Here is a 12,958-nt window from a genome sequence, read left to right as displayed (position 1 = left end):
GAAGAGCAGCGGGGCCGAAGCCCCCGTCCCCAGCCACACGAAGCGACAGCGCAGCTTTTAGGAGCAACTCATGCCCCAGGAGACCCGTGCAGGGGCACTCTCTGCGGCATCGCTGGGATCGGTCCCAGCTGCAAACCGCTCCAAGGGCCAGCAGCCGCAGAGTGACTACTCTGTTCCGTCCCAGCGAGGGAATACCATGTAGCCAGGAAAATGGCCGAACTCCATCTCTGGGGAACCACGTGGAGGCCTCATACACACATGATACCGGGCAAAAGAAACCAGCAGGGAAATAACAGGTGGTGTATAATCCCGTTTCTATACATTGTAAAGCTTGCAAGGATAAATTACAGTGTTTCCAGATGAAGAGTTCGGTGGCCAAAGCGTAAAGAGAAGCAAAGAAACAATTGGCATTAAAACCTGGGATCTAGAACAGTTATGTTGATGAATCTACTTGCAAGGAAGGAAAAGAGACACAGACGTAGAGACTGGACTTGTGGACACAGTGAGGGAGGAAGAGAGTGGGAAAAAGGAAGAAAGTAGCATCAGCATAGACACATTATCAGGTGTAAGATGAGTGACTGATGGGAACTTGCCGTGAGTCACAAGGAGCCCAGTCTGGCTCCTGTGATGACCTGGAGGGATGAGATGGGGAGGGATGGAAGGCCAAGGAGGGAGGGGATGTATGTATATGGCTGCATACATACATATGTGTATGTATGTACATGTATATGTATGTATGTATGGATGGATGGATATGTATATGGCAAATCAGCAAATTATGGCTGATTTGCATTGTTGTATGGCCACAACCAACACAACATTTAATTTTTTTTAATTTTTAAATTAAAAAAAAAAAAAAGAAAGAAAAACCAGGAAGAACTGGGAATCCCCTGGTGGTCCAGTGGTTACGATTCTGCACTTTCAATGCTGAGGACCCAGGTTCAATCCCTGGTCAGGGAACTAAGAGTCCCACAAGCTGCCTAGGGGGAAAAAAAAAAATGTGCGTTCCTGCTGGCTGTTAAAAAAAAAAAAAAAAGCCAGGGAAGAGGGAGGAGTGTGACCAAGCAGGGGGCTGTGTTTCTGGGAGCCAGGAATGGTCTACTTCTTGATCCCTACAATGGTTTCCTGGGTATTCCCTTCTTTATGTTCTTTTTTTTTTCCCCTTCTGATCTTTTCAGTGACTGTATCACACAGTTTTAATAAAAGGGCTTCACAAAAGCAAAGCCTGAGAAATTCAAGACTAGCTCGGGGAACTGGGGTTTCAAAAAAAAAAAAGCAAACTCTGCTCAGCTGCTGTGATGCCTAACAAAGCTGCAAAGGCAGCCCCAGCCCGCAGGCTGTCAGATGCACCAGGAGCGAGCGTGATGCAAGCTGTGGAGATGAATCCCTGCATGAAGGTTTCACAGAAAAGAAGTCTGTCCTTGGCCGCCCACCCTTCACCCGTACAGCCCCAGCCTGGGGGCTCGGCGGCTCAGAGAGGCTGGGGGAGGCCCACCTCTCCCCGGAAGCTGCCTGGCCCGGCTCCCCTTCACTTCTCCTGATGCCAGAAATCCTGGCGGAAGAACAGGCTCCATGGTGCCAGAAGGGGAGGCTATAGTGCCGCCTGGAGACAAATCCCCGCGGAGTCTGTGCCTCCCGTAGAGAAAATGCTGCTCTCCGTCTCCGGGCCCTGCGGGCAGAACGTGCCCCAGTGGCGCCCGGCGTGTGACCGCGGGGATTCTTGCCCGTTATCCTCAGGCTCCGGCCACGGTGTGTACTTTCCATCAGATTGGATCGTCCAGCTGAGTTTTGCGGCGTCGCAGACAAAACGAATCAGATGAAGGTCGCTGACCCCAAGTGCACCCGACTGGCCCCAAGCGGCTTTGACTTTATGGCAAAGAGGGAGGCGTCCTGACGCCTGTGTCCTTATCCCTAGGTTAGGGATGTCATCAGGTCGTGAGTGTAGACTGCCCCGTCCTCAGAGAAGCAGAAAAAGTCCTTTTGTTCTTTTTCCCTTCACATGCAGTTTACAGAGTCTGCTCCTGCCGTTAACAGGAGAAGCAGAGCAGGCTGTGGTCTAGGGAGGGCCCCCGCGGGCCTCGGACGGCGCCGGCCTGCGCGGAGACACAGGCGGCCGAGGCCGGCGGTCTCACTGCACCTTCAGCTGCGGGCCTCTGGTGGCGACCCCTCCCGACTCACGGTGTGACCACCTGTGAACCCCCACTTGCCTTATCTCCTCCGTCCCTGGGCACGGGCTCCGGGGCACACGCCCCGTGCCTGGCACGGCGCCCCTGCAGTCACCGGTCCCTCTAAGTGTTTGCAGAATGCAAGGGAGAGAATCAGCAGGCGCGAATCTCAAAACCATCCGGTGCCTACGGTGGGTGCCCCGTGCATACTTAACGTGCATTCTCACAGCCAGTCTCTGTGGTCGGTGTTGACATCCCCACGTTCAGACTGCCTCAAAACTCTCAGAGCCGCGGTTCCTACACTTTTTGGCCCCAGGGACCAGTTTTTCATAGAAGACAATTTTTCCACATCCGGGGTGGTGGGCGTGGCTTTAGTAGGATTCCCATAAGGAGTAGGCAACCTAGTTCATGCCTGCGCTGGGCACAGTAGGGTCGGAGCACCTTTGAGAATCTAATGCCTCCACTCATCTGCCGGGAGGTGGAGCTCAGGCCGTATGAGAGCGTGAAGAGGGGATGGAAGTACAGATGAGGGTCTGCTCACGCGCCCACCTGCTGCTCAGCTCCTGCCCTGTGGCTCGGTTCCTGACATGCCAAGGACCAGAACCGGGGTTGGGGACTCCTGTCTTAGAGGACTTGCCCAAGGTCACTCAGCCAGCCACAGTCCAATCTAGATTGGAGTCTAAGGCTGTTGTTCTGCCAGGCCCTTCCCTTCTGTCTCCATGGATGAGTGGGTGAACGGCGTTGACGTCTATAAGACCCTTGAGTCCCCCACGAGCTACTGACACTGCTTCCCAGCAACCCTCCCCTGAGGCTCAGGGGGCATTTTTCATCGGTGCTGCAAGCAGAACGAACCCAAAGACAGCAGAGAAGTGGCCTTGGCACAATTCTATGAGCTATTTCTCTGCCCACATCACTACCAAGGCTGAAGTGAATGCCGCTTCACTACTTGTGCTTGCTCTGTCCTTGAGCGTGACCGTGCCCACAAGTGTTAAGGCAACTCCTGAACTCACCCAGGTCTGTTCTTTGGCTTGTCTGCCCCATCACCTACCTGCCGATGCCTGCTCACCCGTCAAGACCCAGGTCCTGCAGGAAACCTCTCCTGGCTCCCTCAGCAGAGCCACTCGCTGGCTCTTCAACCCGTGAGGACTCAGGGGTCCCCAGACAGACTGGAGGCTGCAGTAATTGAGCGTCCCTCCCCGCCGTGGAGCAGCAGGTCAAAACGGGAGGACAAGAACCCAGACCCCGAGGATACAACATGCACATCCCGATGTGGCGTAACGGGAGAGCTACAACAGTGTCGTATTGTTGTCAGAAAAACACGATATGACTATGGTCACGCTCAGTAGCTCAGTCGTGTCTGACTCTTTGTGACCCCATGGACTGTGGATGGGCCTTTGTCCACAAGATTTTCCAGGCAAGAATACTGGAGTGGGTTGCCATTTCCTCCTCCAGGGGATCTTCCTGACCCAGGGATGAAACTCAGGTCTCCTGAATCTCCTTCATTGGCAGGCTGACTCTTTACCACTTTCACCACCTGGGATGGCTAAGTTTCTACAGCTAACTGCTGATTGACAGGAATGCAGGTAATAAAAAGACATAGTAAAAACACTCCACGAGTAGAATCCGCCAAAACTGATTGTGGAAACAAAACAACTGAGCTGATTTCATCAACAAATACATAGGGATGGTGCAGGGCGGGAAAGGAAGTGATGGGAAATTAAACTTAAGAATCTCTTTTTAAAAAATGTGTTTGTAATTTGCAGTATTGATGGGGGGGTGGTATTCTTGGATTGCAGGAATTGTTGTCAGTGTGTGATTTTGTGTTTTTATTTTATAGAATCACCTAATGTGATATACCAATTTTTATATAAATGACATTTAGATAATTCTAATAACTGTATATTTGACAACTTTTAAAATGTTTTGCATTAAAAAAGAAACTTAAGAAACCTATCAATCAAATGCAACTATTGACCTAACTTTAAAAATGAAAATTATTTCAAAAAGACATTTTTGAGATAACTGGAGAAAAAATAAACACGACCCAGACATTAGATGACAGTAGAGAATTATTGTTAACTTTGTTAGGTGTGATCAGAGTTTTGCAGTGATGTTTTTCCAAAAGTCCTTATCTTTTAGAGATGGATCCTGAGGTATTAGTGAATGAAATGATACAGCATCTAAGATTTGCCTTAAATTTCTCTCTCATGAAAAATAACTGTGGGGAGAAATGAAACCAGAATAGAAAATGTTGATAACTGCTGAAGCAGAGAAGGACCGTTGTTACACTCTTCTTTCTACTTGCATATATGTTTAACACTTTCATAATAAATGGTTAGATTTTTTTGTTTTGGCTGTGCCGTGCCTCTTGTGGGATCTTAGTTCCCTGACCAGGGATCGAACTGGCACCCCTTGCATCGGAAGTTCAGAGTCTTAACCACTGGACCATCAGGGAAGTCCAAGCGCTAGATTTTTTGACATACAGATGGCATGTTAAGCACACTAGCATGTCCACGAAATACACTTATCGTGGACAAAGGCTGAGGCCACAGAAGAGCAGAGAGGAAGGGGTTCTAAACTCGCCCGAAGTGGTTGGGGACAGCTAGACTCTCCACCAGGGAACTCTGCTGACACACACCCTTCTGCTTTCTCATGCGCACATAAGAGATGTCACCAATTTATCTTTGAGACTCCAGGACCCAATGTAGTATAGCACCCAGCAGCTGCTAAATAAAAGTTATTGAATGACTGACTTATAATCCTCCAAAGGCCCCTCTGGTGTTCCCATGGACGCAGCAGTGGCAGCAGACACCGTATGTCGTACTGGACTTGAAGGACACACACAGAAAACAGTCTCTACTCCCAAAGGAAAACAAGAAATGGCCTGCAAAAGGGGTTCAGCGCTCTCAGGGCTGAGTGAACGGCATGAGATGCTGAGCAGGGCCGCTCTGCAAGGCTCATGTGAGGATTCGTGTATGGGATGGCTCACAGAGGCGCAAAGGGGGATCTGGGCGCGCACAAATGAGGACCATCAGAAGTGCTGGTGGTGGGAAAATGAAGGAAGGAATAGGAGGATGTGGAAGGACCCACCCCAGTGTGAGGAAGTGTGTAGACCAGAATAGTGGCATCCCCAAGATGCTTCCCCGGGCCATCAAAGCGCACATGGATTCTTCCGTCATCACTGCCAGGGGCCTGGTGAAGGGCACGCTGAAAGGATCGCATTCACAGACAAAAGGGGGCCTGGTGAAGACTTGGGTTTTTTGCCAGTGCAAGGCGTGCAGAGAGGAGGGAGAGAGGATGAAAATGCATCACATGGTCCTTGGGCCAATACACCCTCTCTCCCTACGCTGGCTACATGTGGGATCCCCAAATTCCCTTTCCTTCTCTGAATCTCTCAAGAAAACCAAATGGAAAGATTCCATCTGAATATCATTTAGGTTTCTCTGCATGAACAAGACATGCCCAGCCAAGACTGAGAAAGGACCCCAAGTCTTTCCTCAGGGCTGGGGGAAGCCACTTCAGGCTGACCACCAGCGTCTTTCTGCTCTCTGTAGAGCCTTCGAGGGAGCAGCTTTCCCAGACTGAGCCTCTTAATGCTTGGATGCAACCTGGAGATGGGCAGGGAAACCTCAGGAATGACTTACCAACCCAGCAGGATGCAGGCCCAAAAGTAAAATTAAGGTGATTTCTATCAATAGAAAGCCTTCTCTGGTGGCTCAGCTGGTAAAGAATCTGCCTGCAATGCGGGAAACCTGGGTTCAATCCCTGGGTTGGGAAGACCCCCTGGAGAAGGGAAAGGTTACCCACTCCAATATTCTGGCCTGGAGAATTTCATGGACTGTATAGTCCATGGGGTTGCAAAGAGTTAGACACGGCTGAGTGACTTTCATATATCAATATAAAGTTTTATAAGGTCCTGTTTCTTGCTCATCTGAGTCTGTGGATTGAGATTTATGACCCCCCACTTAAGGAACAGACCCTTTTCAAGTCAGCTTAAATAGGAAAAGGGGTTAATGGAAGAATACATGGAAATCTAGAACTCTCCACTGGGCAGGGCCAGGCTTCAAGAGAGGTTAAAACCAGGTCCAGAAGCCATCAGGAGCAAAAGCATCATCTCCGTGTCTCTGTCTCCCTGCCTCTCTTTCACTGTCCTTTCATCTCTTCGCTCTCTCTTTTTTAATATCATTGGAGCACAATCGATTCACAATGTTGTGTTATTTTCAGGGATGCAGCAAAGTGATTCAGTAACACATATACATAGATCCATTCTCTTTCAGATTCTTTTCTCATGTCAGTCATCACAGAATATTGAGTAGAGTTCCTTGTGCTATACAGTAGGTCCTTATTAGTTATCTATCTTATACTGGGTTGGCCGAATATTTCATTCCATAACATTTAATGGAAGAACCCAAACCAACTTTTTGGCCAATTCAATATACGATAGTGTATATATGTTAACCCTGACTCTTCTCTCTTGCTCTCTAAACACTAACTTCCCCTACTCACTTGCATACACATAGGCCAAACATGGCTGCCAAGTCTGATTTTTTTCTTATTTCCAAAAGCAAACAAACAAAAACAATTTTAGTGACTACAATAAAATTGTTTGACATTTTGCAAATCCCTGTAGCGGTTTTGCTTAATAGACCGAATTCCTATCTCTGCTGTCAGTCTGCGGCGTTACATGGTTTGGTTGAAGCATACGAGACAATTCAGTCTCACAGAGACATGCAGCTAAAAAAGAGTGGTGTATCTTAACATTTTCCAATGACTGTGGGTAACCTTTGGTAACTAGGCCAAAACTCAGTGAACAGTAGTTTCCTAAAGTTTAGAGGCAGTGTGGTATCCAAAATTACATCAATGAAACTTTCTTATTGTTACATTTCAATCCACTATTCTATCCACTTACCCATGTCATTGTTATTTGGAAAATATGGATTTATTGAGGTCTGCATATCTTCCAAATGTTGACACATTTCATATAAATATGTACTTTTAAACCACATTTGTTAATGTCATCACCGATCCCTCCAGAATACTTTTAAGTTTTGAAAAGCTGTCAAGTAAATGGTGGTAGTTACAAGTTTCTTGAGATTTTAGTTTTCATTTGGAAGCTCAAGTTTTATCATTGGCAAAAAAAATGCTGTTGGTTATTTTCCTTGAAGCGACAGGAACACTTCATTCATTTTTCAAGAAAATGTCTGCCAAATATGCAGGGCTGAGAAACCACAGTTTGTTCTCTCAAGTAAGAAGTTTTCCTTTAAAAAAAATTTTTTTTTAATGTGCTTGGTTCACAGCTCAAACAATTACATGTGTGGTTTTCCTCTAGACGGCTGCCTACTTCAGAATGCAGTAAAAGTGCTATATGCAAACTTCCCATCTCATCACACAGAATATTAAAAAGAAGTGTACTTCAGAGTCAAAAGTTAATGAAATTAGTAATTTTTTGTTTTACCATTTCATCAAGAACACTCTTAAGTGAAACTGGTTTTTGCTTTTCTTTTTTTCTTCTTTTACTTGAGTGCCTAATGTTAAAATATATAATGACTACATTTGAGTACCACTGACCTGGTTCATGCTAAGATGCTAACTTTTTTGTTTTTTATACCATCAGCGAAAAAAAGAAAGCATAATTTTAAAAAGCAAATAACCTCTTAGCATCATTAGGAAAGTCATTTTGACTTTATAGACCCCATGAAAGGGCCTTAGGGACCCCCAGGGATCCACAGACCACACTTTGAGAGCTAACATCTAAACCATTCAAAGTCAAACAATTAATAAACTCCCTGGGTCCCAATTTCCTATTCCATGGAGAGGAAATCTGAGTGAGGTGCCTGCTGCTAGCCCTCAGTGTGGCCAGCCATGTGCTCATGTGGCCAGTTGTCTGCTTAGCAATGATCGTGGGACCAGAGAGTCTGAAAAGAGATTCACAAAGCTGGCAGAGCTGAGCTTCAGGAAGGGGTGAGGTCAAGAGCCCCATGAACTGGGAAAAAAAAGAGATGGAATGGTGAGGGAATTCAGCAGGAATATATCTTGGAACTTGACCGGATAGCTTTTAACAACTGAAGTATACACGAAGGTTTACAGATTCCAAAGTGGTTTCACATGCATAACCTCATTTAATCCTTCCAACAGCTTCGTGAGATGAACACAAGAACAGCCTCTTACAAGTGAGGAAACAGTAGCTGAAAGAGGTCAAGGAACTTGCATGGTCTTCTAACAAAGAAGTGACAGAACTTAAGGTCTTCAGGCTTGAAGGGAAGGGCTCACTCCCCCAGGGCCAGCTGCCTGCCGTGTAGTCATTCCCTAGGTGACCAGCAAGATGTGCTCAAGCGTGTGGCGAAGGACTTGGATGGGGATCCTGCACCGGGGAGAGGGTGGGTGAGAGAGAATTCCCAGCTCCCTGCCTAGAGCCGGAGAGTCAGGCATCCTTAACTTTCTTGAACTCTGGACAATCGAGTGCTGCAAGGACACTGTGGACTGACTTCCCACCCATATGGGCTACCTCCCCCATATATATATGGGCTACCTCCCCCATATATGTATGGGTTAACTCCCCCACCCATATGGGCTACCTCCCCCATATATGTATGGGCTACCTCCCCCATATATGTATGGGCTACCTCCCCCATATATGTATGGGTTAACTCCCCCACCCATACGGGCTACCTCCCCCATATATGTATGGGCTAACTCCCCCACCCATATGGGCTACCTCCCCCATATATATATGGGCTACCTCCCCCATATATGTATGGGTTAACTCCCCCACCCATATGGGCTACCTCCCCCATATATGTATGGGTTAACTCCCCCACCCATATGGGCTACCTCCCCCATATATGTATGGGCTAACTCCCCCAATATGTATGGTTAACTCCCCCCATATGGGCTACCTCCCCCATATATATATGTCCCCCATAATGTATGGGTTAACTCCCCACCCATAACCTCCCATATATGGGTTAACTCCCCCACCCATATGGGCTACCTCCCCCATATATATATATGGGCTACCTCCCCCATATATGTATGGGTTAACTCCCCCACCCATATGGGCTACCTCCCCCATATATGTATGGGCTACCTCCCCCATATATGTATGGGCTACCTCCCCCATATATGTATGGGCTACCTCCCCCATATATGTATGGGTTAACTCCCCCACCCATACGGGCTACCTCCCCCATATATGTATGGGCTAACTCCCCCACCCATATGGGCTACCTCCCCCATATATATATGGGCTACCTCCCCCATATATGTATGGGTTAACTCCCCCACCTATATGGGCTACCTCCCCCATATATAATGTATGGGTTAACTCCCCCACCCATATGGGCTACCTCCCCCATATATGTATGGGTTAACTCCCCCACCCAGATGGGCTACCTCCCCCATATATATATGGGCTACCTCCCCCATATATGTATGGGTTAACTCCCCCATATATATATGGGCTACCTCCCCCATATATGTATGGGTTAACTCCCCCACCCATATGGGCTACCTCCCCCATATATGTATGGGCTAACTCCCCCACCCATATGGGCTGCCTCCCCCTTACGGGCTGACTCCCCCATATATGTATATAGGCTGCCTCCCCCTTACGGGCTGACTCCCCCATATATATATATAGGCTGCCTCCCCCTTACGGGCTGACTCCCCCATATATATATATAGGCTGACTCCCCCATATATGTATATAGGCTGCCTCCCCCACCCGTATGGAGCGCTACTGGCCACTCCTTTAACTCTTATGGGAACGAGCCTGCCTTCCACATAGTGCTCACAGTCTTCCTCCTGTGGGAAAAGAACACTGCTTTCAAAAAACAAAATGTGAAAGGATGTATTACTTACTAACTATCTGATGTGAATTCTTGTGTTCAGACCAGGAATTAAAATATACAGTTTGCTACATTATAAACACTTTTTTTTTTTTCCCCTACAGTCAACCAGCTGGTGGACGTTCTCCATGAGAAAGAGCCTTCAGGTCTAAACAGAGAGCCATCCGCTTAGGGAATCTGGCTTTGATCCTTTCTCTGACACAAGCCAGTTTCCTCTAACCCCTCTCATCCAGTATCAGTTTTTAGGGTATTATTCCAAAGGGGCTGAGTCCAGAGGAAATGAAGATTAAAGTGATAAAGAAAACCAATAGCACGCTTTTTAAATACACAAGCTAAGCGTGGCTTTTCATGAGAAGATCCAGGCTGAGGTTTAAGGCAAAGCCAGCGAGACCTCACTGTGGAGGACAGCAGGCTGTTATCAACACCCTCAGGACAACGTGCCCGGTCCGCCGGGCACTCGTGTTCAACCCCTGGTCCCGGGAGATCCACCGGAGAAGGAAACGGCACCCACTCCAACATGCTTGCCCGGAGAAGCCCAGCTCTCGTTAAACTTCCGTTGACAACCCGACACCACTGATGACCCCACTGCATCCGACTCCTTTTCGCTTTTATTTGAACTGTATCAGTTTTGTTCTCTTTTTTCATTCCTTCTCACATTCTAATGATTAAAAAAAATAACAATTTTGAAAGGCGACTGATTCCAACTTAGTTTGAGCAAGTTGCCACGATGAAAATTTAGAAGGAGGAGGAAAGAATCTCAAAACCCAAAGTCTTCTGCTTTATTAAGAAGATTTTTAAAAATCTGCTCATCTAGTTCCCTTCCTTGTTAAACAGAGGATGTCCTCTCCATGACAAACTGATGTCCCTTTTAGGGGAGAAAGAATAAATAATCTAATAATGACAGTTTAGTTCCCATTTGACGTTCACTAACCAAGAATCTGCTGCATTTGAGGTTTCCCGCCACAGATTAGCAAGATGGCACCAAAGCTCGGACAAATTACCATGCAAATTACCATGCAAATTACCATGCAAATTAAATGCTATTACTTTGTGAAAATAAATCTAAGTAAGTTCTGACCCAGTGAGTTAAAGTGCCAGGGACAGGGAGGATGGAGGAGAGGGGAGGTAGGGAGTGGTTGTGAGTGTGACCACACCATTACACTTCAATATTTTAGAAAAGCTACGGAGCATGTGGGATGTCTGGAGGAATTTTCTGTCTTGCCTCTAGGCTTTCCACAAAGCATTACTTCAGCAGAATACAGCCTTGAAGTTCAGGATAAGGGTTAACAAAAGGATGGGTCTTCTTGGGCCAACTTTAGCTGAAATATGAAGAAATGCACAAAAAAACAAAGGTTTGGGGGATGGGGAGTGCAATATTTGTTGTGGTTCTGTAGAGCAAGGGTCCCCAACCTCCAGGATCTAATGCATGATAATCCGAGATGGAGATGTAATAATAACAGAAATACAATAAATACAATTCCCTTGAATCATTCCGAAACCTTCCCCCACCCCCCCACCCACATGGCCCACCCCTCCACCCTCCCACCTACCTCACCCACCCCCTCACCTCCCCCACCCACCGCCAACCAGGGGAAAAATCATCTTTCACAAAATCAGTCCCTGGTGCTGGAAGTGTTGGGACCACTGCTGTGGAGGATCTGGTATTGCATTTCCTGGCTTCCCCACTGCCACACAAATGACCTTCACTGCAGCTCCCAGGAGTGATTCACTGCTCCCCACTAGACCTCTCTCCACTAATCAGAAGCTTGTTAAACAAGTCATACAGAAGCCCGCAGGTAGCCCATCAAACCAGCCATGAGGTGTGATGCCTCCCACCTCCGCCTCCCCTCCCATTGATTCACTCCCTGAGTGATCCTGGGGGCCTGGCTCAGCTATTGAAGTACTTTATTGAACAAAGCTGTATAAAAGGAAAAGAGAATCCAGGCAGGAGTATCAATTTTTAAAAACCAATTTTTGCAGCCTTGTTTCTACCCATCTTTCATCCATCTTACATCTCTCCTCCCTCTTTATTCTTTCCGAGCGCCTGCTGGATTTGCTCAAGGTGTGTGAATTGCTGTGAGGTTTCTGCGCCTTTTCTATCTTTGGCAGCCTCCAGTTAAGCATTTCCCAATGCCCTGATGCTTCACCGCCTGCCCATGCCTGTGTTATCCTCCCAGCTGCCTGGGAACAACCCTATTTTGCAAGTTACCACATGTGAACGAACTGGAGTTTTGCTAGGATGTTTTGAAATGATGAAACTGATCTGTCCCCCAAGGAGACTGACTCAGCAAAGATCATTACAAAGACTCCACATCTTATGATCGTGGGAAAGAGAAATTAGAGTTGGGATTAGTTTGGAAGATTTTAGTTTTCAGTATTGCACAAGTGGTGCTAAGATATTTTGAAGAAGTCATGAGAAAATAGGATATCTTCCTTGAAGATATCCTGTATAAATATACATATTTATTTGTGAAATGGTGTGAGTGTGACCACACCATTACACTTCAATATTTTAGAAAAGCTATGGAGTATGTGGGATGTCTGGAGGAATTTTCTGTCTTGCCTCTAGGCTTTCCACAAAGCATTACTTCAGCAGAATACAGCCTTGAAGTTCAGGATAAGGGTTAACAAAAGGATGGGTCTTCTTGGGCCAACTTTAGCTGAAATATGAAGAAATGCACAAAAAAACAAAGGTTTGGGGGATGTAATAATAACAGAAATACAATAAATACAATTCCATTGTATGCATACTGTATAAATATACTTATTAAGTCTGAACAGACATGAAAGCTTAGCACTTAATCACTCACCTTCAAAGTAGACTACAAACTTGATATAATTAATCTGAACCCACACCCCAATAGAGAAATCAGTATTACCAATCCGCATACATTTTCAAATGGAAAAATTTAGCCACGGTAAGTTTTCAAAAATTGTCTAAAGAAA

The 12,958-nt window shown here is 46.6% G+C and overlaps 1 non-coding gene across 1 annotated transcript; it reads left to right on the top strand.

Annotated features, from left to right (window-relative positions):
- The first annotated feature begins 886 nt into the window (after positions 1-886).
- TRNAE-UUC lies at positions 887-960 on the top strand. Its single transcript has one exon. It is a non-coding gene; the product is annotated as a tRNA-Glu (tRNA).
- The last annotated feature ends 11,998 nt before the right edge of the window (positions 961-12,958 follow it).

Source organism: Cervus canadensis, chromosome 20 (genome assembly GCF_019320065.1).
Source record: "Cervus canadensis isolate Bull #8, Minnesota chromosome 20, ASM1932006v1, whole genome shotgun sequence".
Lineage (NCBI taxonomy): Eukaryota > Metazoa > Chordata > Mammalia > Artiodactyla > Cervidae > Cervus > Cervus canadensis.
This window is presented reverse-complemented; position numbering and strand designations above follow the sequence as displayed.